We start from the raw sequence: 27814 nt of genomic DNA, 5'->3' as shown, positions 1-27814 counted from the left end.
TGGCCACCAACCCTCCCATCCTCCCCATCTCCCCTGGCTGTGCTCACGCAGAGGCCAGGGGTGCTCTGCAATGGGGTTGGCAGGAAAGGAGAGCACAACCCAGCACCACAGCAGGATCTGGCCCATTCCAGGCTAACCTGGAACAGCAAATCCATGGATGCTCCCAGTGTGGCAGCCCTGGGAATCTCAGCTGCCCATGGGGAGCTTGCAATGCAAGGGAATGTGGAAATTATTTTCCTGCAAGGAGAGGCTGAGAGAATTAGGATTGTTCAACATGGAGAAGAAAAGGCTCTGGGGAAACCTTTTAGTGCCTTCCAGGGCCTAAAGGGGCTCCAGGAGAGCTGGAGAGGGACTTGGAACAAGGGATGGAGGGACAGGACACAGGGAATGGCTCCCAGTGCCAGAGGGCAGGGCTGGATGGGATATTGGGAAGGAATTGTTCCCTGTGAGGGTGGGCAGGCCCTGGCACAGGGTGCCCAGAGCAGCTGTGGCTGCCCCTTGGTCCCTGGGAGTGTCCAAGGCCAGGCTGGATGGGGCTTGAAGCAGCCTGGTAGGGTGGAAACTGTCCCTGTCCATGGCATGACACTCCCATGGTGAAATGGGATGGGATTTAAGGTCCCTTCCCACCCAAACCATTCTGGATTTCATTAAAATACTCGTGATGCATTTGGCTTTGAGGGCAGTGAAGGGTCAGTCCTGGGGATGTTAAAAGGTTCCTCTGCCCCTGCCATTCACCTGTGCTCTGGCTTCTGTGCATTCCCATTAGAGTTTATTAATTATGATGGCTGTTATCTTACTGTGTGATGGACGCAGCCCCTGGCAGGCCTTGGGACACTGCCGAGAATCAGAAGCAATTTAATAACGAGGAGCCAGCGCCGAGGCCCTGCTTTCACTCTGCCTCTCTGGTGAGAATCCCACTGCTTCTCATCAAGGGCAGAGTTCAACCAGAGCTGTGTCCCCCCAGCTCCATCTGAAGCTTTCACAGTAGTCCTGAAACAGAGAGGAGGTTCAGAGTGGAAATCAGGAGGAAATTCTGCCCTGTGAGGGTGGGCAGGCCCTGGCACAGGGTGCCCAGAGCAGCTGGGGCTGCCCCTGGATCCCTGGCAGTGCCCAAGGCCAGGCTGGATTTGGCTTGGAGCAGCCTGGGGCAGTGGAAGGTGTCCCTGTCCATCCAGAGGTGGCACTGGCTGAGTTTTAAGTCCGTTCTGACCTAAACCATTCTGATCCTGCTCAGAAACATCACAAATTTGTAAGGCTCTAGCAAGGATGGCACTGCCAGAGCTGCTTCCCAATCCAGGGAAGGGGATGCAGCCCTGGGGAAAGAAATAGGGGTTTGGGGCTGAGACTTAAACTTTCTCCAAATGATTTCTATTTTTCCTTCAGTCCCTCCAGGAGTTCCCACTCGCCCCTCCCTCCCCTCAGAGCAGGATTCCCCTCGCTGCCGAGGCTGCGATGCAGGTGAGGAGAGAGCAGCCACTGCTGGGACACCCAGAGTGAGCCAGAGCCCTGCAAACCACACCATGGGGAGCAGACATGCTCCATCCTCCATCCCAATGAGGAAACAACATCATTTTAGGGACTCGCTCCCACATCAGAACCCGCTGAGGCCGGGGTAACCCCACACCCCGGGCAGCGAGCTCAGACCCCCAGCGCACCCCTGGCACCGCTGTACCCAGGGTTTGCTGCTATTTGGGCATCCTAAATACCGGCTTTGCTGCTTCCAAGCCCCAAAGCTTTGCAGCTCCCATTAAAAGCGCTTCTTTAGCGCAAGGACGCCTCCCGAAGGCCATGCTAGCCCAGGCTGCTCCCGACAGCTCCCCGGGGATGGTCAAGGAGGCTCCGCACTCCTCCGACAAAAGAAATTTATTGTGCCCAAGCCGATGCCGGCTTTGGGAAAAATCCCTGTGCTGCCCTGTGCTGCCGGGGATCGGCTCGGGAGCTCCCTGCAGGGGATTTGTTCTGCTCTGCTGGGCTGTTCTCTCCCCCTGGCAGCATCTGGAGAAGCTCAGAGCCTTCGGGCTGTTTATCTCGGCAGCACATCTGTAGGGCAGGGATTGCTCTCACCGCTCCGCAGGGAAGGAGGGGATTGACCTTCCAAAGGAGCTGAGCTGCGGGGAGAGGGGAAGAGTCTGGCTCCGAGAGCAGCAGCGCCAGGGCAGGCACCTCCAGGGAGCGGGGCTGGAGCTCCGCACACATCGGGGATCACAGAGTCCCCCTGGGCTGAGAGACACCTTAAAGCCCATCTCCTTCCCCCCCGCCGTGGGCAGGGACACCTTCCGCTGTCTCAGGGTGCTCCGAGCCCTGTTCAAGCTGCCCTTGGACACTTTCCAGGGATCCACTGACTTTGCCAGGTCCGTGCAGGGCATCCATAGACAGCAGAATCCATGGGGCCAGCCCAGGTCAAAGCCCCCGTTCCTCTGCAATTCCCTTCCCAGCACAAACCGGTGGCTCCTTTAGGGATTTTGTTATCCTCATTGTTCAGCTGGAAGCTGGAGCAGCAGGAAAGGGAGGATTTGTCCACTGTCACCCATTGCTTGGCAGAGTCGCTGCTGAGCCCCCTGAGCTCAGCAAAGCCCCCAGGCTCAGTGCAGGGTGCTGCCAGTGCTCCCCCTCCAGCAAACACACACACATCACTGATACTGCCTTCAATTGTGTTAAAAGCCAATTTCCAATGCAAAGCAAGAGCAAATAAAATCTCCATTGGTGTTACAGCAAAGTCCCTCCATTCCTACACCTAAAAACCAAAACATACTTTTCTTTCTTTCTTTCTTTCTTCCTTCCTTTCTTCTTTCTTTCTTTCTTTCTGTCTCTCTCTCTCCCCCTCTGCCCAGGTAATGAAATAACACATTTTTACCCCCTCTCCCTTCCCCTTGCTCTCAGCATTCCGTCAGTGCCACTTCCAAGCCCTCATCCATCAGCACCGAGTGCTTGGCTCACAGCGTTATGGTTTTCTTTAAATTAAATGGAAAAGAGGAGGAAATGTAGAGGCATTTCTCCGCTGATGGAGCTGCTTCTTTGGAAGGTTCAGGTGGATCTGAGCTCTTTAAGGCAGTTTTAAACTGTCAGCTTCACTTTAAAGGCTTAATCCTACATGAAAAGCCTCGAGCTGCAGCAAAGCCGGGAGCGCTCCAGGTGCATCTCATCCCTTGCAGCATTTCCCGGTGTCTCTTGTTATTTTTTGCTGTATTTTCCTTTTTTTCCAGGGCTAAATCTATGCACAGGCTTCACATTTTGCTTTTCCCTGAAGTGACACTCTTCACTCCCCTGTGCTTCTGGGGTTTTTTAAAACCTGCAGCCAGCAGCATCCCTGGAAGCCGCCTGCCACCGTCCGGCCGCACTGCAAGGCAGGGCTGGAGCCCCCCGAGCTCCCGGGAAGGGAGGGATGAACTGGTCCAGCCATGGGCAGCACAAACCACCTTCCATCACAGGATCTGTCAGGTGCAGACAGTCTCAGGGTTGAATAAAGGCTCCTTTTCTTCTCCTCCTAGGCAGCAGAAGTCACAAGTGAGATGCTCTTTCCCTATTAAATCATTGCAATATCCAAGGATTAAATGTCCCAAACTTTGGTGTCTGTGCTTTTTGCTTCACCTGTGCAAGACCTGGAGCACAAAGTCGCTGTTAACAAACCTGGGTTGAGTTTTCATCTTCATTTTGAGCTCATTTGGAGTCCCTCTCTCCTGCCTTTTCCTGGCTTGTTTGACACATCCATCTCCAGAGTACTGGAAAAATCCAAAAACAAGTTCTCCAAGCTCATCTCCATTTGGCCACTCTATTACAGGGTGGGGGAGTTTGCACCAGCGTCCCCTGCTGCTGTAATTAGCTTGAGTTTAATTATTATGAGTTTTCTCAGGGTGAGAGGGTGGAGGAGATCCACCTGCAAGTGCTGAAAAGCTGGGAAGGGGATGGATGGTGGAGAACCACTGGCAATCAGTGAGTGCCCAACCTGGGAGCAGGAAGCTGGAACATTTGGAGGGCTTTGGGGGTAGAGTGCACCAAGTTAAGTCCAGAGCAGAGATCATGTCCTGGGAAATGACACAGCCTCAGGTAGCAGAGAGGAGAAATCTGCTGGCACTGGGAGCTTCCCAGGCAGTTCAGAGGCTTTCCCTCACCCAGGGCGCTGCTCTGTCAAAGGCACGTGAGGAGCCTCCCACTTTGGCTGCAGATCTGAACTTCCACAGAGCTCCAAGCACAGGGGACCATCGATTATCCAGGCTGACTTCCCGTCTAACGCAGCCCAGATGAGTCCATCCCTTATTCCTGCACTGAATCCCTTATTCCTCCACATCTCCTCCAAAATGGCATCCGGTCTTGATTTAAGGACTTCAAGAGATGGAGAATCCATCACTTCCCGTGGCAGCTTGTGCCAATGGTTATTTCTAATAAAGGAGGAAGTGATTTAGAGCTGGGCTTACATGTCAGAAGCCTCCCTGGGTAAAGGATGGCTTCCAGGCTGCCTCCCCCCTCAAATAAAGCACAGAGCACTCACAGAAGAAGGATTTGCCCCCAAGTGTGTCTGTTCTCTCCAATGTTGAACTTGATATACCTTAAGTTGGTCTTTTCTCTATGAGCATCATCTTCCAAACCCATTGTGGCTGTGAAAACATTCCCTCAGCACATTCTTTAGAAGTTGGTTATTTTTCCCAGAAAAAATCCCAGCACATTTTGCCAATGCCCACAAGAAATCCTCCCTGGGAGCCTTCAGCCTCCCTGGTCCTTCCAGACCCCACAGGCTGCCAGATCAGAAGTTCTGCAGAAAACACCCCCAGAACTCCCCCGATCCCTCTTAATCCACAGCCCCTCTGGTCTCTTTCCCATCCTCCTGGAGGAGCAGGGAACAGCTCACTGCTCCCAGCCCTGCTGGGTTATCAGGACAGACAGGGACACCTGGGGCTGTCTAATCCTTTCCAGGTGTTCTGAGTTCACATCCCTCAGCAGCAGAGTGGGACAGCCCCTGGCCATGGCTCAGCTCACCTGGACAGGACACTCAGCGTGGGGGAGCAGGGAAAGGGTTTGGGAGAGCTGCTGACAAGTGGGATTTGCGTTGGAGGTGGGACAAGTGTCACCTCCCTGTGCTCCTGCCTTGGACTCAATCCTGGATCCCGTTGGAGCTGACAGGGAGCTCGTGCTTGGGCAGCCTCAGAGGGCCCTGCTGACACCCCAAAGTGTCCTGCTGCAGACAAAAGCTGGGATCTCTCCAGTTCCTGTCCCGGTACCATCAGGGACCATACTGGAGTGTGCAGAACCAGGTGTTCCCATAGCCTGCTTTTCCCAGGTTATTTATATTCCTGGAATATTTGACATTTCCTGTTTTATTAAAGGGCTCCAGGTGCCCAATCCATTTTTCAGAGCAGTGAAGGCCACAGGAGCTCCTGGAGCATCCCCAGTGTGTCCCTGCCAGGAGCGGCGCAGGGTGGGAGGGAGGGAGGGCTGGGAGCTGCTCGTGGTGATTTAATGCTCTGAGACAAGAATCTGCATCCAGGAGGGCTCTGAGGGAGGGGATTTGGAACCCACTGAGCACCTGGGTGAATCTGCAGCTGTGGGAACTCCCTTGTTGCAATGGTTTAAACAACTCTTAATCCATCCTGCTGGACGAGGATTCCCAACATTGCAGCTGAGCTTGGCCGGGAGTCCATCTGGCAAAAGGGGTTGGAGAAGATCTGAGCCAAACCCACAGAGATTTCTCACCCCTATCTGGCACTGGCTGGAGGGGACAGAGCTGCCATCAAATCTCAGCTCCTTCAGATCTTTCAAAATCAGATGAGAGAGATCTCCAGGATAAGGGGAAATGTCTCATGTGGTCTCAGCTCCTCTGCTGATTGACACAACCTCCCGGCCCAGAGACCACAGGCAGGGCAAAATGTGGCATGGAGGAAGAATGGGGATCAAAATCCATCTGGGAAGTTGGTTGTTTGATAACCACATCCTCTGAAAGGGACAGGGCTGCTGCAGGAATAGTGGGATGGGAGGAGCTGGTCTTCCACATCCCCTCTTCTCCCTGAACAAATGCACCCAGTTTCTCTTTTTGCTTACCAGAATTCCATCCCCACCCGAAACAACCAGGGATTTCTGAAAGCAGCAGCTTTGGCCTCAGTAGAAATGTTGTTTTCCCAAGCTGCCACAAGATGCCAGCATTTCAGAGAGTTCCCGAGCTGGAGCCGGCCGAGAGAGAGCAGGGGTGGGCTGAGCCCCCTCTGCTCCTCCAGCTCCCCCCGGGGTGTCACGGAACCCCTCTGTCTGCTCATGGACAGGGAACCAGGATGGACAAGGTGGAAGAAAGCGTCTCCATGGGAGCTCCAGGGAAGAATCTTCCTTGGAGATGGAGGAAAATCATTTTGGTGGGAGGTGGGGAAACCATCTCCAAGGGAGGTGAGGGAAAACATCTTCCCGGGGAGATGGAGGAGAGCATCTTCCTGGAAATGGAGAAGAGCATCTTCCTGGCAGGTGGAGGAAAGCATTTCCATGGGAGATGGAGGAAAGGCCCTTCCTGGGGCTGTGTGGGCTGCAGGCAGAGCAGACTCAGCAGCTCCTGCTGGTGCCCAGCCCTGGCTCCCCTGCCATGGGCACATCCCGGGCTTTATGGATGCAGGGAAGGGCACCCTGAGCTTGGGAGAGCCACGGCTCCTCCGGCTGGGCTGAGGCTGCCTCTTTCCATGCTCAAAGGAAACCTCTTCCTCCTCCTCCTCTCCCTCCTCCTCCTGAGCTGTGCACGTGCTTCTCTGGATCCTTCCTCAGCATCCACAGGCTCTTGCAGTGGGAGTTTTCCCTCTCACTTCCCCAAACAGAGAGAGCCAAACGAAGCAGTTCCCCATTTTCTCGTTCCCTGGGGAGCTCCCAGTTCTCTTTCAGTTCTGTTCCTGCCCCACCTGCTCCACCCTCAGCAGGTCCCAGCAGGAGGAGAACGACTCTGTGGACCCAGCTCTCCTTCAGGGGTCACTGCCCTGGGGCACAAAACTGGATGTCCCTAAACCTGAGAGGGAGCAGCTGAAGGGGCTTTTCCAACTTGGATGAGCTTTTTTCCGCCTGTGGAAAGACAAGGAAGAGACACAGCTCCTCCCTCCCACTGCTAACCTGCTGACCCCCACCTTGTTCACCAGCAGCCCCCTGCAAGCCTTGGATAATCCCCCAAACACCCCAGACCCCACGAGGGCCCTCCCAGCCCACCCCTCCTGCAGGGGATGAGCCCCGTGGGACAGGGGGTGCAGCTGAACCCCTCGGTGCTCCACAGCTCCTCGGGGACTCCTTAGCAGCACATCCTCAGTGAGGAGCTGGGGGACCCCCTTGGCACCCCTCAAGCTCTCCAATAACTCCAAAAGTCACAATCCCCTGTCCTGTCCGTTCCCCTGGAGATGGGGAGATGGGAGAATCAGCACCTTTGTTTCTATAAATAAATGTATTCCATTCCCTTTTTTTTTTGCTTCATGGATCTCCCCACCCAGAGGGATAAGGCAGATAATTGGAAATGATGGATATTATACTAAAAACCCAAATCCCCATTTGCTTTGAGGCCACCCAGCTATTTTGGGGCTTTATTACCCAGACCACAGCACGGGAGGACAATTTTACTTGGGAATTTGCCTTTGCAATCACGGAATTCCTCACCTCAATACAGCAAATCGGGATTGATGTCAACAAAGGACTCAATTTTCACAGCCCAGAGCCCAGGCCAAGGACTTTTTTGTACCCTGCCATGATTTTTACACTTCCCAGTCTTCCAGCACTCTGCTTTCCACGGCTCCACAGAGGTGTTGGATAAATTTCCTGTTTCACTTCTGCAGCAGCAAGCCATAGCTTTATCAGGGAGCATTTAGGGAGGGAGACACTGCTTCCAGACAATGCTGTCTCCATAAAACAGAGCTGTGAAATGGGGCTGTGCAGAAATTCCTTTCCTGCTCACCACAGGCTGGCAGTTCAAACCCTCAGCTGGAGCTGCCAGCAGGGCTGGCCTGTGACACACAGGGATGCTCAGAAATGCATCTCTTTTTTCCACACACACTCACATCAAATGGACTTCTCTGCTCCGGAGTGGAAAATCAAATGTTTTACCGTATGCTCCTAGTGTATTTTTGTTAGAGAGCGATTTATCTCTTTCTTTAAGCAACCAAAAATTATTGATTTGTAGTTTTCTGATAATATTTCTGTTCTGCAGTTGAGGCTGTGAAGTCCTTGCACTCAGAAAATAAAGGAGTATTTCATCATCACCTTTCCTCAGGGAAAACTTCCCATCAGAGCTTTGGTACATGGCAAGTTGGAAAGACTTTTCCCAGGTCATGGTGCAGAGCAAGCCTCAGCCCTAAGCACAGTGATTATTCTGTACCACTCCCCAAAGCCAGGCTGCCCGCTGAACTGGGACCCCGCAGCCACAGGGTGCCGCTGAGCAGCAGCAAAGGCACCAAAACCTCTGCATTGTGCAGCAGGAGATGGGGCAGAGACATCCCTGCTCCTTCCCCTGCTGCTGTGTCCCCAGCGCAGCACACACGAGCCTGCAGAGCAAACACGCTGCGGCCAGATGTGCAGAACATCTGCTCAGACTGACAAAGCAAAAAAAAACAACAAAAAATAACTGGAAGGAAAGGAGGAGCATCCATGGATCCTGCAGGGTCTGTCTGACATGCTGGGGCTTCCCAGAAAAGGCTCGTGGCACGGTGAGAGCTCAGCTGGGAGCGACATCCCAGGGAAAGCACTCCCAGCCCAGTGAGCAGCTCACGGAACCCAGGGGGATTGGGACACTCCAGAGGGGGATTCCATGGGGATCTGCATCCCTCCTGCTGCCCCAGAGGCTCGGATGGACCCTCAGGGCCCCTTCCATCTGCACATGGCATAAAGGAGTCTGCACTTAGAGCGTCCCTGGGGGGTGAGGAGTGTCCCCATCCCCTCCTGCAGGCTGATCCCAAAGGGCAGCCAGGCCCCACGCCCGGAGCTGCTGCTCCAGGGAAATGTCATCTGGGGGTCAGCCGGGAGCAGGGATCACCCACCATGAGCAGAAAGCCAGGAGAGTCCAGCCAAGCCCTGGGTGCTGCTGGGATGATCCAGGATGCTCTGAGCACAGGACAGCACCTTGGGGTGTCCCAGAGCCTGCCCAGAAACACCACTGCCTCAGCAGCCCCAAAAACAGCAAACCCCATTCCAGAGGCAGGAGAACACCGCCCCAGAAAGGGAAATGTGCTGGGTTACACCAGTGCTGAGGCAATCCCCTGTGGGGACATCCTGGGCTGGTGTCCTCTGCCATGGGGACATCCTGGGCTGGTGTCCTCTGCCATGGGGACATCCTGGGCTGGTGTCCTCTGCCATGGGGACATCCTGGGCTGGTGTCCTCCCCCGTGGGGACATCCTGGGCTGGTGTCCTCCCCTGTGGGGACATCCTGGGCTGGTGTCCTCCCCTGGGTGACCTCAGCCCTACTGAAATGGGGCCCATTCTCAGCCTCACCCTCAGCCCACCTCCAGCACTGGTTCAAAGTCATCAATTTAAGCTCATCCCCTGAGCACTCCAGGTGTAAATCCATGGGAAAACTCCCATATTTTCCCCAGCCTGACTTCACCAATCAGTGACAGGTCACAGGACATCAAACCCCAGCCCTGCCCCTGACTCTGCACTCACAGCACCCCTGGCCACCTCAGAGACCTGATTCTGCTGCCAGTTTTCACATCAGGGCTTGTGGCTGGTTAAGGAAAGCCCAGCAATCACAGCTGGCAGGTTGGGATTGGGTCACAGACTCATGAAATCATGGAATCATCCATGTTGGAAAAGTCTTTGGAGAGTCTAGGCCCTCTTGCATGATGTTCACACCCCAGTGCAGCGTGGGCTCTGCTCCTGAGCCCTGTGCATGGTGCTGGGGGCAGGGAAGGGATGTTTTGTCTCGCTTGAGCTGAGCTCTGCTGCAGATGGGATTTGAACCCAAGCCTGTGACCGTGCTCAGAGCAGCTGCCCCAGGAATGGGACCCCCATGCTTGGCCTGGCTGGGACAGGGCTGACTGGAGCAGAGCCAGGGGACAGCAGGACACTGGCACCTCGCAGCCAGCACGGTTTACATCTGTAAATGTCTATCTGTAAATACATTTAATGTCTGAAGGCAGGAGAAATGAATCACTTGGCAGAGGTGGAGCTCTGCTCTGGTGTCAGGCTCTGGCTTTCCAGCAGCTCTCCCAGAGGGACCAGGGGCTGGTGATGCAAAGGAAGATCCCTGGCATGGGCAGAGCATCCCAGCACCCAGAGCCTACAGGAGCCACGTGCTGCACAGGTGCCCTCAGGGGGCCATGGAAGGGTGACAGCAGAGCTGCTCCCAGCTGAAACACACAGCTGGTCCCCTCTGAGACTGCCCCAGCCCCTCTGAGCCTGTCCTGCTCATTCCCCCACAGAGATTTGAAAAGGCCCAGGAAGAAATGCAGAGATTCCCCTGCACCTGCAAACCTGATTTCCTTGCCACTCTGCCCAGGTCAGAACTTTCCTCTGTGCATCACTAAATCCCACTGCAGTTAGGTAAAATAATTAAGGAAAACTAGAGTTATGGTGCTCAGGGAGCAGAAATTGGTTTCTTTGCGCAAAGAACAGATCTTTGGGTGCTGCTGTCCTGTCTCTGCCCAGTGTGAGAAGTTTCTCATCACTCTCCAGAACTGCTCCAGAAGGGAGTACCTGACGCTGCCCAGCCAAGTGGAAACTATCCTGATGTGCACCTTTCCTTGGCAGTTTGGGAATGCACTGAATAATCTCCAGCAGCTGGAAATGTTCCTGTGAAACTGCCACGAGAGAGAGCAGGAGTCTGACCAAAGCAGGGATCAGCCTCGGCTCCCAGCATCACTGAAGATATTTCCCAGTATTTCCACACATCACCAAGTGCAGAATCGGAGTGACTGTGAATTTTTGTCAGTATAAAGAAAAATCTGATTATAGAGGAGCTGGCTGTGCCCCTGTGCAGGGACAGGAACATCCTGGAGCTGGGACCACTCTTGCATCTGCATTTAGAGTGCATAAATGGGTGGGAAACTTGCAAAGAGCTGTGATCCCAGTTATGCTGGGAAATCTGGATTTTTCTATATTTGAGGTAGCCCTAGAGTGAAGGGGACACACTTTTCCTGAAGTGCTGCTGTTTGAGTGGTGCACTCATGCAGGCCAGCTCAGCTGGAAGCTGTGCCCGTTTTCCTGCTGCAGGTGGGGAGTGAGGACATCCAGGCTCTGGAATGATCCCTTCCCAAACGGGCCAGCAGGGACAGCACATGGCACAGAGGAGTGTCAGGACACACAGACACCCCCAGGGCAGGCAGGTCACTGCCCAGGGCAGGGGTGGCACCTGCTCCTGCCTCAGCCCCAGCCAAACCTCTCACAGGAGGCTGTGACCTCCATAGCAGGAAAAGCACCAGGAATAATTCACCCCCCTCCAGGGCTTGGGAGCTGCTGTTTGCCCAGAGAAGGGGCAAGGAGCTGTTGGGGATGGAGAGCTTCCCAGGGAAGGCTCCTTTCTCAGGGCTTCAGGAGACACCCAGAGCACACTGGAACCCTCAGGGGATTTGGGTTCATTCATTCGAAACCTGGGGGATGGCTTTGGAAAGGAATGGAAGGAGAGGTGTGGGGCAGGAGGTGATGGTTTCCCTCACAGACCCATCAGCCTGGGAAATCCCTGTGGTGCTGCCCAGAAATCTCCTGCTGATGGACACACATCTCCACCCTGGGTGGCATCAGGGCCGTGTTCCAGAATTCCCAGGCAGGCAGAGCCTGGGCAGGACACCCACACTGCTCTGCCCTGCCCGAGACAGCCCCAGGCAACCCTCATCCCTCACCCCAACCCTTGCCAAGCCCTCTGGCACTGAGGATGCCTCAGCAATAAAGTTCCTTTGGTAAATCTTTGCACTTATGGCAGCAGTGTCATCACCTTGGTGTTTACAGCAGAATTGTCACCATCCCTGATTTCAGACCCCCTGCCTGGCACCTGCACACATCCAGGGAGCCAACAGCAACATCCCAGTGGGAGCAGGCCAGGGAACAGCCATGGGTGTCATGGAGTTACTTTACCTTTAAGAAAGTTTAAGTTGCTGGGAACTGCCTGGAGTCTTTTCTCCTGACCAATTATCGGTCATTGCTGAGAATTGACAGCAGTTTAGGCCATTGAAAAGTGAGATCAACTTGTGAACCCTACCTTAAAGTGTAAAACCAGAGCTCTCTTGGTTCTCTTTGTTTCCTGGCTGTGAAGGGTGGCAGAACTCCAGGCCTCCCGTTCCCTGCCCAGGCCATGCGGCCGGGCGGGGACTGGGCTGGGCCCAGCGTCTCCCGGCCGGGGGATGCAGGCCCTGCGGAAAAAGTTTTCTCTGGGCTCTGGCTGGGCCGGGCCGAGCCGATCTCTGGCTCGGCTGCAGGTTTTTTGCTGTAACTAAATTCAGAAAAGAAACTGCTGAGTGAAGAAGAAGAGAGGCTCTGGACCTGCAGCGGGCTGGGCGCGGCGACTACACTCTTCAGAGCAGCCATGAGGAACTTTCCATCGCAGACGGCTCCAGCTCCTGCACCGGCCGAGGCCACAGAACTACCTACAACAGCCTGGGCAAGATTTTAATTCTTTCATTTCCCAGATGAGACTTGCGGATTAATCTTTTTATCCAGAGAGAGAAAAAGAGAGTGATCAACATGAAAAGATACTTTATAAACTACCAGTGACAGGAAAGAAAAGAAGCTTCAGAAAAGGTAGAGAATTAAGAAGATGCTTTAATTAAGCTGAAATATCTTTCTGTTAAAACTATGGAAATGGACAATAAGGTCTTGAAAACACTCCTTTAATTCATGATAGTATATAGGGAGGAATAGAGTGTTCAAAGTGTAAATTTTGAGTAAAAAGTAGAGTAATTATGGTACAGTGAAGTGCTGGAAGATTTGAAGCCTTGAGAGGCAATGAGAAAACTGTTTTCTAGTGAAGCTCACAGAAACAGATGAAGAAGACTTTTTGCCTTTGAATAACTTATCCTTAAAAATCCCATCCCTAGACTCATGGCCCATACACACTTCAGAGTGATGTGAAAATGGGAGGAGTGGGCTCTAATAATAGCAGCTCTGGGCAGCTAACATTAGAGCAATGGAAAACTATAACAAAAATCGTTTTTCTTGTGAGAAACTCCATAAATTAACAGGAAGAAACTTCTGTTTCTCTATAAAGACTGGTGAAAAGACTGTAGCAAGAATTGGGACTGTTTTAACCATCAAAGTTCCAAAGTTTTTGTCTCATTTGTCATGTGAACAAGGGAATAGTGGGTAGACAGGGGATGAAAAGGTTTTTCTGGAAGTTTATTCTTGTGTTCTTATTGTAGTTTGTCAATAAACTTTCTTTTTTTTTTTCCTTTTAAGTTTTATGCCTGTTTTGCTCTTGTTCTAATTCATATCTCACAGCAAGAAATAAGTAGTTTTCTTAGTTATTGGTTTAAAACCACGACACATGGGCCAAGACCCCCAGGCAGGCAACTCCACCAAGCAGGGTGAGAAATGCACTTTCTGATTCATCAGTGATTTTGAAGCTTCGACTATTCCCGATTTAAAAAAATTAAAAAAGAAAAGGAAGGAAGGTGGGGAAGGAATCATGAAAAGAGAAATATTTATTTTTGACAGAATCAAACCACATAAATCCTGAGTGCTGTTCAATGTAGAATTCAAGGGCTTTCTTAAACCAAATGGTTCTCAGGGTGGAAATAAAAAAGTATTTGACAGCTACCAAACCAGGACACCTCATGTTTGAAAACACTGGGAAGAAACTCTGAAACTGAAAGACATTTATGAGGCATTTCAGAGCTGCAGGGAAGCTGACCTGCACTCCTGACAGTGAAACCTGGAGCAATCTCCCTGCTCATCCATCTGATTTACTGCCTCTCCTCTCACCGCCCAGACTGACTGACCACACTTCAAAGTCTGGATGTCCCAGTCATTATTAAGTTTCTACAGATTTTATAAAAATCAGCATCTGGGTGGAGGAGAGAGCCAGGCAGAGCTCTGGTGTGACACCTTCTGCTTGGCTCAGCAGGGCCAGCCCAGCCCTGGCTGGTGGGACAGGACACGGTGGAAGGAAGAGGATGAGCAGGGGACAAGGAGTATGAGCCCACAGGAAAACAGGCTGGATTCATTTTGTTGTCCACAGAACTTCTGTAACAGAGAAAGAGTTCAAGAAGCAATGGCCATGCATCCATCCTTCTGCAGGAGACTCCTTTCACCTTTCCTGAAACATCTTCCACGGGGAGCTGGGGTGGGCAAGGACCAGGGCAAGGCTGCAGCCCCCCCCTCTTTGATCCTGAGTCCAGGCTGGCCCCTCCTGCTCCCCCCTCCTGGGGCTCTGCTCTCACTGACGTTCTGCTCCTCTGTTTCTCTTTATTTGTCCTCGGTTGTGTCTTTGTCTTAGCCAGGAACCTGGGAAGTTCCTGGGGAAGCTCCCAGGGAAGCTCCCGGGGAAGCTCCTTGGGAAGCTGGCCTGGGCTGCCTTTGCCATCTGGCTGCTGCTCCTCGCTGGGGATTCCAGTAGCAAACCAAACCCAAACACTGGGACATGGGCCTGAGGAGAGTTGGTTTTTATGAGGAGGATAATGAGATGGGAAGTGGGAGAGAGCCTGTCTGGTCCCAGGCTGAAGAGGGGCTCTCCCCAGTGCTCTTCCCACCGGGAGCTCCAGGGCTCCCCAAACACCTGGAAACTCCCGACGGTTTTGTATCTCCCGATGAACAGGATGGGGAAACTGAGGCACGGGGACACCCCTTGTGTCTGTGGCAGAGCTGAATGTCCTGATCCCCAGGAAGAGTCTGGGAATCCAGCCAAGGAAAGGTGTCTCTGAGGTCACCTGCTGCCCCCAGTTTGGGTGCTGACTGTGCTGGGGACAGCGGTGGCCGAGCCGCTCCTCCCGGAGGGATCACACGAGAATGGGCCAGCGACAAAGGGGCTCTGGCTGAAATGAAGTGATGTTATCGTGGCCTCTGTTCCTCCCCCTGGGGGCCATGAATGGCCCTGGCTGCCTGGGCCAGCTCCATTTCCCTGGCTGGTCACGGCTGGCCAGGCACTGTGAATCCAAGCATCGGAGCAGGAAATGGCCAGGATGGAGAACGGGAGCTGAAACCACTCTGCTGTGGAGGATCCAGCCAGGGAAACCTGGACACACCTCTGGCTTCACCCAGGGACTCAGGGTGGTGTTTTAGCAGCTGCCCAGCCCCTCAGAATTCCACCTTGGAATTTTTGAGGCCATTTTTTGATGGCTCAACCATAAAAGCTGAGTTTGCAGCTGACATCTGTTCTCATTGCCCTCCTCCTTCAATGGCACTGTGGAAACATGAGCAGGTGAAGGATTCTCCTGGAGGAGGCCAGAGATGGTGTGGGGAGGTGATGGAGCAGAGAATCCCCATGGACTGAGCTGCTCTTCCTTCCCAAAATAGCCCCACGTGGTGCTCCAGCCACTCCCTGGGTTTGTCTGGGGAAGCGTGGAGCAGGGATGTTCTGCTGCTTGCTCTGTCCTTTCCCAGCTCTGGCCTCAGCATTCCCACATCCAGCAGCACCCAGCTGCCATGGCACTGGGCACATTTGTCCCCTCAGGGATTCAGGAATGGAGCCCTGTTCTCATCTCCAGTCTGCAGGACAGGTCTGGGAAGCAGACTGAAAACTGCTTGGGACAAAGCACCTCAGTGCTTCATTCCCTGCCTCCAGAGGGTTCTGCCAGTCCCACCAGGACCCCTTTACTTCCAGAGGTTCAGACTTTTCTTTGCACACAACTTGCTGCAGGTGGAGGAGCTGCTGCTTGGCCACCAGCTCAGTCAGCAGCTCACGTTCCCCTCCCAGCTCCTGGAGCTTCATCAGAGCCTCTCTGATCCCGGGAAATGAGTTTTCCAAATGAGGCGTGCCCAGCCCATTGATAAAGAAGGCATTAGTGGCCAGCCCAATTTCTTCTTTGCTTTTTTAGGCCCCATAATGGATGAGGTGTGGAAGGTGTCCCTGCCCACAGCAGGAGCTGGAACAAGATGGGATTTAAAGCCATCTTCCAACCCAAAACCTTCTGGGATTCTGGGATTCCATGATAATTTGCCCTGTTTCTTCTTGTTTCTGAGATGTTTTTTTCCCAAATCTGTGTAAAAATGTGGATATTTCCTTCACCTCAGAGCTGCCTGGATCTTAAGTGTGGAGGATCAACCCCTCAGGTTTCCCTGTGCTGGTTGTAACCCTGCTGTACCCCAGCTTCTCAGGCAATAGCTATCTACATCTCCAGATTTATGCCCAGAGAAGGTCTAAACCTTGCACCCACTGGAGACAACCATGGTCTTTGCTGATTTCAGCACCATCAGGAGATCAATCCATAGATTAACGCAGCACTTCCCATGCAGGGCTCACAAAATCCCTTCATCATTCCTTCAGACCTGGGCCCAGAGCCACTGTTTGATCCACGGAACCCGGGGTATCTTGGGATCTCAGAGATCAAAAAGGAAACTCTGCACAGCTCAGAGAGAAGCTGGATGGGCTGAAGGGGCTGCCTGGGACTTCCTCCTCCACAGGAGCTTCATCACTGTGACCAGCCCTGTGCTGGAAATATCTGCTCGTGGGCTGCAGTGACCCAGCTGAAGGGACACTGGAAAAAAGGGTTTAGAGCCATGGAGCTCCCCAGTTCCCCTCCACCCTGAGCATTCTGCCAACACAGCAGCGCTCCCAAGCCCCGGGGCTGCTGCAGCTCCACACTGGGGCTGTGCAATGAAAGCTCAAAACAGCCTTTCCTAAGGCACTGCCACCACCCCAGCACTGCAGAACAGCCAGCAGGAACAGCTCAGCTCCCCAGGTATCAGCCATGCTTCCCAATTCCTGCACTGAGTCCTGACCTCCTCCTGTGCTTCCCAGCTCCTGAAGAGTCTCCCCAACTCTTGCACTGACTCCCCAGCTCCTGCAGTGATTCCCCAGCTCCTCCTGTGCTTCCCAGCTCCTGCAGTGACTCCCCAGCTCCTGCAGTGACTCCCCAGCTCCTGCAGTGACTCCCAAGCTCCTCCTGTGCTTCCCAGTTCCTGCAGTGACTCCCCAGCTCCTGCAGTGACTCCCCAGCTCCTCCTGTGCTTCCCAGCTCCTGCAGTGACTCCCCAGCTCCTGCAGTGACTCCCCAGCTCCTCCTGTGCTTCCCAGCTCCTGCAGTGACTCCCCAGCTCCTGCAGTGACTCCCAAGCTCCTCCTGTGCTTCCCAGCTCCTGCAGAGACTCCCCAGCTCCTCTTGTGCTTCCCAGCTCCTGCAGTGACTCCCCACCTCCTCTTGTGCTTCCCAGATCCTGCAGTGACTCCCCAGCTCTTCTTGGGCTTCCCAGCTCCTCCTCTGCTTCCCAGCTCCTGCAGAGACTCCCCAGCTCCACCCTGTGCTTCCCAGCTCCTCCTGTGCTTCCCAGCTCCTGCAGTGACTCCCCAGTTCCTGCAGTGACTCCCCAGCTCCTGCAGTGACTCCCCAGCTCCTGCAGAGACTCTCCAGCTCCTGCAGTGACTCCCCAGCTCCTGCAGTGACTCCCCAGCTCTTGCACTGACTCCCCAGTTCCTGCAGTGACTCCCCAGCTCTTTCACTGACTCTCCAGTTCCTCCTGTGCTTCCCAGCTCCTGCAGTGACTCCCCAGCTCTTCTTCTGCTTCCCAGCTCCTGCAGTGACTCCCCAGCTCCTGCAGTGACTCCCCAGCTCCTGCAGTGACTCCCCAGCTCCTCCTGTGCTTCCCAGCTCCTGCAGTGACTTCCCAGCTCCTGCAGTGACTCCCCAGCTCCTGCAGTGACTCCCCAGATCCTCCTGTGCTTCCCAGTTCCTGCAGTGACTTCCCAGCTCCTGCAGAGACTCTCCAGCTCCTCCTGTGCTTCCCAGTTCCTGCAGAGCCTCCCCAGCTCCTCTTGTGCTTCCCAGCTCCTGCAGAGCCTCCCCAGCTCCTCCTGTGCTTTCCAGCTCCTGCAGTGACTCCCCAGCTCCTCTTGTGCTTCCCAGGTCCTGCAGTGACTCCCCAGCTCCTCCTGTGCTTTCCAGCTCCTGCTGGGAGCGCTGACCTTCTCTGGACTTGGGAGATTAAATAATTTCTTTTTGCTGATGGGAACAAGGCATAAGGTGTTACCGTGCACTGTAGGGACATGGAATATAGAGCACTTTTCCCCCATGCAGAATGACAGATTGCAGGGTTGGAGGTTTCCTGCCATCCCAGTTTGAGCACTGGGTATAAATGTGTTTATTCTGGGATTTTCCACTGGTTTAGTAATGAAGTCCCACAATGGGACTTGGCAGAACTCCTCTTTCTGGGTGTCCTTCCCAAGGTGTGAGGAGCTGTGTGTGACTCCAGCCAATCTTGGCCGTGGAGAGCCTGGTGGGAGATGCTCATGGCTGTGCTGCAGAAACAGCCCAATCTTTGGGAATGGCCCGATGTTTGGGAGCAGGGCAGGATAACAGCAGCACAGGGGCTCCAAGGGCCCAACTTCCCTCATCAATCTCCATCAATCCTCCCTCTCGTGTGCCCCGATTCGGTCTCTGAACCAGCTCCCTTCCTCTTTCCCTCCCCTCCCGCTGCCCCCCAGCACACACAGGCACATTTCCTTTTCCTTGAGCAAATAATTTTCAGATTTAAAAGTGAACTCCGGGTGCAGGCTGGAAAAAGACAATGTGGCCTGGCCCCTTATCTGCTGCTATCTGCTCCCGACAAGCTGCGAGCCCAGATTGGGCCTGCAGGAGATTTCGAGTGTTTATGGGCCACGGGAGGGAGGGAGGGAGGGGAAATCTGCTGGGGGAGATAAGTCCAGGAAATTGGGCTGGTGACTGGAGCAGAGTCAACAAAGCTGAGCGAGCAACTGGACACCTCCGGAGTGGCCGGGATGTGAGTCGGTGTCACGACTCCGTGTCACGACTGCAGCTCCCCAGCAGGCAGAGCGGATCCGCCCGCGGTGCTCCGTGCCTGCCAAGGAGCAGGGAAACATCCTGATCTCTTCACACACTTGGAATGTTTTCTAGTTAAGAGCCCGAACTGAAGCTCCTCAACCCAATGGCAGGCCCCTGAAACAAACCCCTTGGTTTTGCAGGATTGGGAGCCGGGCCCAGCAGCAGCTCCAGTGGGTCACACCCAGGGTTTATAACGAGCTGTGTAAATCCAGAAGCTCCCTGGGCCCCAGAGGATCACCTCATCTTTGTCCGTGTGCCACCGGTGTGGCTAGGAACCCACAGCATGAGGTGGGAGCTGCTCACATGGGCACCAGGAGATTTTTATAAGCACCACGTTATTTTTATAATCACCTGTTATCCCTATGTGCACAAGGGGTTTGGTGTTAACTGGAAAAGTGTGTGGGCTTTGTCTATAATGTATTTCAAACACAAAAATATCTGGGCTAATTATATCCAAGAACAGCAGCTGATATTGTTCTGGCAGCCCAAAAACTGTCGTAAGCATGGCTGTGGAATGGAAAAGTGAGGTTGTCTGCTCTCCTCTGGAAAACCAAATGGAGGAAGCTTTCATGCTCTGATGGTTGTTTCTAAGCAGGAAAACTTGTGCAAACTCTGTTCTTTGGGGCAGCTGCTCTGGTTTTACCTTAAACTCTGTAATTTATGTCAGAGCCTTCACATCTGAGCTACTGAGGGGAAAGGCAGCCTTACGGAGAGCAGGGTGCCACTGATGTCCAACAGCCTTCAGCTGAAGGGCCCTGGGCCACCCCAGCTCTGTCCTGGTTCAGGTTTTTCTGACTGAACTCTCTGAGTTCACAGCACTTTCATTTGCTCCCTGCTGGGGTTTTTCCCAAGCGCTGCTCCAGCCCCTGGTTTGGACACTGCCGCTCTGCACTCACCTTGCTCCAGCAGGCTCCGCTTTGCTGCCTGGCACAGCTCCAGCTGTGAGCCCCGTGCTCCCATCACAGCCCATGGGAGCTGAACAGTGCTCCCAGCAGTGTCCCTGGCCCAGGCACCTCTGAGACATTCACACAATCCTGGAATGCTTTGGGCTGGAGGGACCTGAAAGCTCATCCAGTTCCATCCCTGACGTGGATTCCGGGATATTCCTCAGGTGCTTTCCATCACTGGCACAGAGGAAACCAAGCCTTCCCTCCCCCTTCCTACAGATTCCTCTTTCACCCCCACTCCTTTCCCTGTGAATGCTTTGAATCCAGGTTTCATCCCCTCCGTACTTTTGCTGTCTGAGGCTGGTGGAAGATTCCCTGCCCATGGCAGGGGGTTGGAACGAGGTGATCTTCAAGTTCCCTTCCAACCTAAGCCATTCTGTGAAATGTGCAGATCTCCTCTCCTGGCACAGGGAGCAGCACTCCCTTCTTGTCCCAGATGGTTTCTTTGGCCCATGAGTTGGTCAGAGTTGCAGCCAGCCTTTCCTGCTGGCCCTGCTCCGCTCGGGCTGCCCGGGAGGCCCCGGCCGTGCCTGGCAAAGCCGTGCCACGGAGCCGTGTCAAACCCCACAGCAGCCAGGGAGATTTCCCAAAGCGGGGCTCCTCTCCAGCTGGGAGCAGGTGTTCCCCCTAAAGCCCTTCCCATGGAAAGGCTGCTCCAGCTACAGGAACCCTTCAATCTGCCTGGAGTCCCCCGAGCTGCTGGGACAGGGTGGACACAAGGCCTGAGGTGCCAGAGCTCTCCAAGGGAAAGCCCTGACTGGGAAGGGCTGTGAAACACCATTTTTCTGGGTTGTTCTAAATTTCCTCTATTTTATGGTTCATCTGATTCAAAGAGAAACCTTCTTGGTGGAGGAGAGGAATGGGAAACACACTTCCATGTCAAATCCTTGGAATTGCATCAAACTCCTGCTTTAGTAATTTATTTTCCTTTAATTCACCTTGGGGTTGGGGTTTTTTAATCCTTTTCATTCCTCTGGCTATTTATGTTTTTGGTGGAGCTGCCTCGCTTCTCTGTCCCTTCCCTCCTGGTCTCCTCCTGTACCATCCACAGTGGATCTCACAAGGTGAGATATTTTCAAGGAATTCATCTCAGGGAAGAAATAATGGATGTATTTGCTTGCTTGGTTGTTTTTCTGTGGAGATCAGAGCAAGTGGAGCCCCTTTAGAGCTCCAGAAGGGTCTGGTCTCTCCTGAACTGGAGACCTCAAGCCCAGGTTGGCCAGGGAGGCTCCAAGAGAGACTCAGGGCAAGAATTTAGGGTTTTACTTGAAAAAAAAAAAAAAAAAAAAAAAGAGGAAAGAAGCAATCCCAGAGTGAGCAAATGCCTCAAGCTGTGGAGCTGGGCTATACAAGGAGGGGAAACTTCACCAGAGGCAAGGGCAACCTCGAGTTTTATATCCCAAAAAAGAAGATTTTTATCTCTTCTAGAAGAGGTGTTTCATGTAAAATTTACTGAAAAGCAAAGCAACAGCAAATCTTGCAGGGAACTTGGAGCCAAGGCCACTTCTCTTTTCTGAAGAGGCAAAACTGCTAGAGAAAGAGGTTTGCTTTTCATTTCTTTTCCTTCTTTTCTTCTATTTTTCTAGTCAGCATCAGCTGCCGGGGATCTGTGTGGTGAAGGGACCTCAGAGGGTGGCGGTGCTGCCACCAGGGGCCACCCAGGTGAGCCCCTGCAGGTGCCACTGTGTGACACCACAGCCCATGGGGGGTCTGGCACTAAATGGATGCTGAAGGATGCTGAACACAACAATCCTGGGCTAAAAGAGGAGTCCCCAGGACCACGTGTCCAGCACAGAGGTCCTGGAGAGCAGAGGCTCCTGCCAGGGACTGCTTAGGAGGGGCAGAGCTTGTGTTGGGTGTGGGTTTGGGGGATTCCTCTCCTGCCTTGGCCACTGAAGAATCAGATCCCTCTCTCACAGGAATTCCTGTCCCACTTCTGCCACAGGGGTTAAATCCCTCTGCCACAGGGATGAAATTCCTTTTCTACCTTTGCCACTATGAGATGAGATGAGATGAGATCCCTCTGCCACAGAAATTCCTGTCTCGCCTGTAGCTCTGAGATTAAATCCCTTTGCCAAAGGGATTCCTGCCCCACCTCTGCCACTCAGGGATTAAATCCCTCTGCTACAGGAATTCCTGTCCTCCCCCTGCCCTGTGGGATTAGATCCCTCTGCCCCAGGGTTCCTGTCCCTCCTCTGCCCACCCCACTGCCATGGGGTCTGAGGTCTTATCACCCCATCCCTAAACTTTCCTTCCTGCCTTTTGTCCATGAAGCTTTCTTAATCCAGGAAATGTCACTGTCACCCTCCTATCCCACCCCACACAACCTCAGGAGGATCTCTCTAGGGACTGGTAAAAACCCACATGAACTGAGCCTCACACCAGTCCCCAACCCAAACTGCTTTACTGGGAGTTCCACACCATCCCACAGACTGTAAATCATTTCCTTGCACGTTTATAAACAACAGGAGTGGAAACTCGGATGTTTTGTAAATGATCAGGACTTTAACAACACCAAAATCACACTTTTTGTAACTTCACAATAAACACTCCTCCAAATCCTCCAAACATGTCCTCAAATCCAGACAGTGAAAAGAGAGAGGTTATCATTCCCATTAAACAGACAGGGAACAAGGAAATTAAAATTCCTGGGGCATTCATGAACCTTCACCTAACATTCCTTTTTCTGGAATAATACAGCTTCCAACAATGACAGCAATCCCTTTTTTCCTATGCCCTCATTTTATCTCTGGAGCTAAAGCTTTCTCCATGTTGTGATAATGATTTTATCAATAATTTATGATTATTTATTTGAATACACTGATCACATCCATCACTAATATTAGGGTGAAGTGTATTCTATTTCAAAGGTGTTTTCCTCCTAGAGAGTGATTTAGAAAAGCTGAAATATTTATCCCAAAAATATTTATATTGGGTTTGCTGATTCTCAGTAGACTTCATCAAAGTCTTTAATAATTAAATTAATTAGTGGAAATGAAGGAGCAGATCCTTGCTGAAATGGGGCTTTCTGAGCTCTCTCAATGAAGCCTTTTTGCATTGGTAATTTATGTCAGAAAATATTTTTCCTGCTAAAATTCTAAATTTGTCCTTCTTATTGATGGAAAATGAAAATAAATTTTAACATGGAGGATTTTTATCTCAGACTAATAATTTAATTTCAGGAATATGGTTGATTTTAATTCAATTTAACTGTTCCTTGCAGCTCCAGCTATGCAAAAGTACCTTTGTGTCAGATGCTGCTTAAAGATAACACAGGGAAAAGGCAGAATTTGCAGCCACAGAGGGTTTTTATCTCATTCCCAAACTCCCCAGCAGCACAGCAGATGTAAACCCAGATGGACATCTCTCCATGGCAGTTGTTTCACCATTTATTCCCTGAATCCAGGGATTCAGGGGGATTTGGGAGCCTGGTTTTATTCCAGCTCCTGGACTCACCTGTGAGCCACGAATCTTGTGCCCCTCAAAGCACAAAGTCACAGTCCCTGCAGCAGGGGCAGGATGTGGAAGGTGTTTGGAATCCTTCATTCCTGTGAGGTTCTGCCCATGGTCACTGATGGATCTTCCCCTCCCAAACACCCAAATCTGGATTTTGTGGCGGCAAATTTCACAGAGACACAGTGGTCACCTCACCTGTGGCTGCTGTCCTTGACCACGGGCCCAGGTTTTGAGGTGCAATAAAACTGTGAGCCAAGTCTGGGAGAGGAGCAGGGACCAGCAATCTGTTGTCATAATTTCCCCATAGCATGTGGGAACAGTGGTGGCCACTTAAAAACCCCACATTTCCCTGCCAGGAAAGGGAAACTGAAGCACAGCAGTGTGTGTGTGGTTCCACGTCAAGCACCGGAGCTCCATCTGCCTTCCCAGACTTTCCCCTTATTCCTAATTAACATGTTGAGGAATTTTAAAATGTAATAAACATTATTTCTAAACAACCCGAAAGGAAAGCTTGCTTCTCTCCGGTTTGATGTAAACGTTTATAGCGCAGCTCCATCCTTAAACAGTTAATCTTATAGTGACCTATTAAAATAAAATGAATTGTGTTATAATTCATCCTAAAGCAACCTCGGGGTGAGTGTATCAGGTAACTCCTGCTTTTGCAGCCCTCATGACGTTTTTAATCAAATTCAGCTGTAATTGCTGGAGCATTCACATGCCTCTTTTAATACCCTGCCTCCATTTGGGACTCATATGAGTCTGTTTTCTCTTAACGTAGCTAATAAATAGAAAACATGAAAAGAGCACATTTTGCAGGGCTCGGAGCTTTTCCACCGTTCCGTTTGTTCCAGCAATTGTCTGCCGGGCTGATGGGAACGCGGCACTTGTCGGGTCCCCCCAGCCCTGGATAAATCCATTTGTGGGGCTGGGGGCTTTGTGTCCCCGTTAGAGGGGATGGGGCACGGGCAGCAGCGGAGCCAAGGGGAGGATTCCACCGGCATCTTTAAAAAATCACCGCCACCGCTGGACTCTGAGATGTTGCTGACGACCAACCCAGCCACGGTTTGGGCAGGAAAAGCTGAAATGCGGGCTCTGCCTCCGAGATGTTCGAGCAAACAAAACCCCTGCAACTTTCCCTGCCCAGCAGAGCAGGGGGCTGCTGGGGTTGGGGGTTTTTCCAGTCCCCGACGCTACAGCTGTTTCCAATTTGCCAGCAATTTTCTTTTGGGCTAGTAAAGCTCCCAGGATGGCTGGAACTGGCCACAGGGGTTTGGTTACGAGGGGCAGCAAACCCAGCCCGGGATTCGGGGCAGGCATTTCCCCTGAACTCGGGAGCTTTACATCCCAAATTTCTGTTAACGCCAACCTTTAAAGGACATTTCATTGCAGGTTGTGCGTGCGCTCAGGGGTCCCTGCCAGGCTGAGAGCGCTTTAAAAGCGCAGGAAAACAAGAGGGAAATAAGAGGAAGGGACAGAGATGCACTGGAGGGTTCCCTGCCCCGGCAGGAGAACGGGAAGAGGCGTCAGGGAACACGAGAGCCCCGGGGCTCCTCCTGTGCTCCGTTCTGTGCCATTCACACGTGGAAACGTGAGAAAAGAATGAGCGATGGCTTTGAAACGTGAGCCCGCTCGGTCCCGGCTGGCTCGGAGAGTAGTTCCCATCCTCGCACAATAATGAGATTAAGGCTTGGAAGGAGCATTTTTAACCCCGTGCACGCGATTTTTAAAAAGCCTTTAACGATGATCAACGCTGCTTTTGATTTTAGAGGGTTTTTCCCTATTCCCTTTCTCTCCTGATTGTTCCCCCGGTCCCTTCTCTCCTGCGCACCTCGCCAGTCCCTCCTGTCTTTCCTTCCATCCCAAAAGCGCTTCTCCCTCAAACCCCCGTCCCCTCACCTTGCTTAGGAAAGGCTTTCCCTCGCCACAAACAACAACAATTATAATAACAGCAAAGAATCCAAAGAATTTCTATATTAAAAAGTGGCGAGGTCCCTGGCCGCTGGGTCCAGGTCTGAGTCTGTTTTCCTTGGAAATTGGGAGGAATGCTAAACGCCTCGTCTACCAGGGAGTAAATTGTGTGCGGAGCTCAAGGCACGGCTCCCAGGTTGCCCTTTCACCCCTTCACTTTTATATGTTCCTCTTATTAAGGAGAAAAATGTTTCAATATGTTGGAATTTGGGGCAAAGCCGGGAAGGACAGAAAGAGAATAGAGAATGGAAGAACATTTTCCGAATAGTTTTGGTAAACCTTCTGAGGATTGCATTTAAAATTGATGTTGTACTAAAATCCCTGGAAGTTTTTGCCCAGGTTAGAGCAAAATATTGTCTGTGAAGGCTTCTGAGATGACAAAATGCACAGGAACGTGACTCCGATGGGGAAAAAACCTTCCCTGGATTGAAGATGTATTTCCTTTCCCTCCTGAACGCGTTACTGTTTGATAGGCTCTTATGAAATAGCTAAAAAGAGCTGGACGTTTCGGCTTGCACGGAGAAATGTGGAATTCTTTTTCCAAAAGATTCGTTTGGAGCCGATTCCATCCCGCTTTTCCAGCCGTGTGCATCTGCAGCGTGCTCCGTCATGCTTTCGCTCCTGCTGCAGGGGGAAATGGGTTAACTGTTTTCTAGGTAAGAGTCAGGAAAGAAAACCTAAAAATAAGGAACGATGACTTAAAAACGGATATTTGAAACTTCCTTATTTAAAAAGGAGATTTAAAGTAGCACTTGAGCTCCACTCAGCGTCTCTTTTCGGCTTGACTCCTCAGCAATATTTTTTTAAAAGTTGCGATTTTTTTTCTTTTTTTTTTCTCTCTTTTTTTTTTTTCCTGGGTTTTTTTTTTTGCTTTTTTTTTTGATGTGCTGTTTAAAGTCGCTCCGAGCGCCAGGAGGGCTCGTGGGGCGAGGATGTCCCATGGCCACGAATAATCTGAGTGAACAGCTGGAATATTGATAAGGGGGGAAAACGGAAATCAAATGAAAAGTAGAGGGCAGAGAAGCAGGGGAAAGGAAAGCAAAGCACGTCCTGGAGCTGCGAGCAGCACAGAAGCCCCCTGAGGAAATGCCTGCTTGATGCAGCCTGTCTGGATGGGCTGGGAATTTTAACTTCAGCGCTGCTTTGGATCCAACGAGTTTAAATCTCTCTTCACCCCGCAGAACTGCAGCGGCAAGGGCAGTGCTCCACAGCTCTGGGGAGCTTGGCTTTGGTCTCAAGCTGGATCTTTACAAACTGCTCTGCCACTGGCTGAGGCGAAAGGCTGTAAAAGGTGAGTCCTTTCAATCACAGCAATGAGAATAAGCGATTCGAAAAGTAGCTGAAGAGGCTGCCGCTGGCAGGGCGAGACGATTGATAAATAACCCACTGCAGACTCTCGAGAACTGGCTCCGAAATATGCAGATGTATTTATTTACATGCACGGGCGGAATTGCGGCAGGGAGGTGAAGGAGGAGGGGGTCGGGGGGACGCTAATCAGGGGTAAAGAGGGGGAAACCAATCTGGGAATCCTTGACCCCAGAAAATTTACTGGCGAGGCAAAATTGCCTTGTCCCTCCACTCTGCCTGCCCCCACCCCCCGTCGCAAGTTCAGAAGCAAAAGAAACTGGAATGTGTTAGGAGGGAGGACGACAGGGGAAAAAAAAGGATTGTACTTATCAAAAACACATTGTCCGCTTTAGAGCCGCTTGCCCTCCCGTGCCAGCTGGACGGGCAATAAATACTTTAAAAATCAATTAAAGGGGGTTACGTGCAGATAGCGAATTTTTATTTTCCAGTTGTTGGGGGCAGGAGGGATTTCTCGCTCCTTTTCTTTCCCTTAACTCCACGGATGGTTCGCTGGCTCCAGGGGCGCGGGGTGTCCCCGGCCTTTGCGGGGTCTCAGCCTCATTAAGGCAGTTCTGTAATTAACCCCGGGGCTGGCTCGGCTTAGACCCGGAGCAGCCGCGCTGAAGGCGCAGTCAGGACCCCCCAGCTTTTCCTCAAGAGCTTGGAAAAAGCCCCAGCCCCAGCCGGGGGTGCGAGGCTCCCGGAGCATCCCTCGCATCCCTCCCGTCCCGGCCGCTCCTGCTCCTGCGGTGATTCCTGGGGAGACGCCCGAGCCTTCCTCCCCTGCCTGGGCTGTGCGAGGGTGATCCTTAATGATGCGCTGCTTACACTTAGCTAATTACACTTCACTAATTGTTTTCTGGCGAGTTCCAGGACTGAAGACCCCGAGAGGATCGGGGAGGACAAATAAAATGGGTTTGTTGGATGTTTGGGGGTCTGTTTTCCCACACACCATCACATTTTTCACCGTCGTTGTTAATCTCTGCTTCTCTGTAGTGACGATTTTGGGGGCTGGAGGCAAAAAAATATCCTGTTAATGAGGAGGAGCTCATCAAGTCTTAGGAGTACAGAAAAACAGATGGGATGCCTTGAGTCTCAGATAAAGCCTGAGCAGGACCCGAAATGAAAACGAGATTGACAACCCTGAGAATTCTTTCAATATTTGCAGTGATGCTTCCTTTCGGAATATTTTTTGCATTTATGGTTTAATTATTGTTGGCGAGGAAGGTTCCTTAAATCAG

At 52.2% G+C, this 27814-nt stretch overlaps 1 protein-coding gene and 1 long non-coding RNA gene across 3 annotated transcripts in view; one reads left to right on the top strand and one right to left on the bottom strand.

Moving 5' to 3' along the window:
* Nucleotides 1-642: 642 nt before the first annotated feature.
* Nucleotides 643-4767, bottom strand: LOC148182580 (uncharacterized). The gene is made up of 2 exons (XR_015774520.1): nt 4487-4767; nt 643-4376 (listed from the first exon to the last, which is right to left on the bottom strand). It is a non-coding gene; the product is annotated as an uncharacterized LOC148182580 (long non-coding RNA).
* A 21451-nt stretch (nt 4768-26218) lies between these two features.
* The window catches only part of FLI1 (Fli-1 proto-oncogene, ETS transcription factor), an 85436-nt gene continuing 83840 nt past the window's right edge, over nt 26219-27814 (top strand). The window contains exon 1 of one of the 2 annotated variants that reach the window (XM_088066755.1): nt 26219-26517. The gene's annotated coding sequence lies outside the window, so the exon portion shown is untranslated. The remainder of the gene's footprint in view (nt 26518-27814) is intronic. The other variant, XM_088066756.1, reaches the window with a different exon arrangement.

This window comes from Pseudopodoces humilis, chromosome 25 (assembly GCF_049639895.1).
Source record: "Pseudopodoces humilis isolate 2021_Gansu_Grassland_sample_001 chromosome 25, ASM4963989v1, whole genome shotgun sequence".
In the NCBI taxonomy this organism is placed as follows: Eukaryota; Metazoa; Chordata; class Aves; order Passeriformes; family Paridae; genus Pseudopodoces; species Pseudopodoces humilis.
The sequence above is the reverse complement of the archived record's forward strand: the minus strand, read 5'-3'. Positions and strand labels throughout refer to the sequence as shown.